Source organism: Rhea americana, unplaced genomic scaffold, assembly GCF_003343005.1.
Source record: "Rhea americana isolate MKP2758 unplaced genomic scaffold, rheAme1 scaffold_260, whole genome shotgun sequence".
Lineage (NCBI taxonomy): Eukaryota > Metazoa > Chordata > Aves > Rheiformes > Rheidae > Rhea > Rhea americana.
The window spans coordinates 652,051-653,168 of NW_028186380.1; the positions used below are offsets into that span (position 1 = coordinate 652,051).

General features: G+C 39.5%; 1 protein-coding gene across 1 annotated transcript in view; it reads left to right on the forward strand.

Moving 5' to 3' along the window:
* The window catches only part of ACSS3 (acyl-CoA synthetase short chain family member 3), a 111,401-nt gene that overhangs the window by 33,536 nt on the left and 76,747 nt on the right, over positions 1-1,118 (forward strand). The window lies entirely within an intron of this gene.

Here is a 1,118-nt window from a genome sequence, read left to right on the forward strand (position 1 = left end):
TGTGACAGGACAAGAGGCAATGGGCAGAAATTGAAGCACAGGAAGTTCCGCCTGACCGTGAGGGGGAATTTCTTCCCTGTGAGAGTGACGGAGCACTGGAACAGGCTGCCCAGAGAGGTTGTGGAGTCTCCTCTGGAGATGTTCAAAGCCCACCTGGATGCAACCCTGTCTAACATGCTCTAGGTGACCCTGCTGAGCAGGGAGGTTGGACTAGATGATCTCCAGAGCTCCCTTCCAACCTTACTGATTCTATGATTCTAAGATTCTATGATAAGAGTGACTTATTCTGGATAGACTATTAGAGCACCAAAATAGTTTAATTTCTTTTGTCAAGAGATAGAAACTGTCTTTGAAACTAGTGTATGTTTTAGCTGGCTTATGCATTATAATATTCTAAAACATTATCTTTGAAACTTAGAAAGGGCTTCTAAGGATATGACAAGATGTGCAAAACAAAAAATCCAGTGCAAGTGATTTAAGTCTAGAAAAGAGAAGATATTCCTCCCCTCCCTGCTCCCATACTAGCATTATGCTTCAGTGTAGCCTCGGGAAGTTTCATAAAAGCAAGAATATATTTAGAAATAAAAGTTTGAGCATTTTGGCTGTGTATCATGCAAATCAGTAAGTCAAAACCAGTTTCAGATTTTTYTCTCTCCTTTTTCTTTTTTCAGTTTAACTCTGTGCTGACATTTGATTGTAATAATTTCTTCACACACATTAATATAGAATATTATATATAGTCTGCTACTTCAGCCTTACAAACTTGTACACACATTAGCTTAGAGAACATTTGTGGCATCTTGAATGTAGTCTTTCAGGGGCCAAAGCTCAGTGGTTTTGTTTGTGATTGTGGTTAAGGAGCTGGTATTTGGTTTAATGATCCTGTAACCATTTGTTTGCAGAAGGCTTTTAATGACTTAATCTTTTGGGGACGAATAAAGTAGGGAAGCGGGAAAAGCAAGCGTAAGGCAGGAAAACTCTTAAATTGCGATTGCTTTCTAGAGAGGAATTGTATTAAAAAAAAAAAAAGTATGTTCGGATTGGGGAAAAAGGGTGAAGTGAAACAGGGTAGCTGAGAAAGCAGATCCCTGGAGTGTCTGTGATGTGGGGGAAAGGTA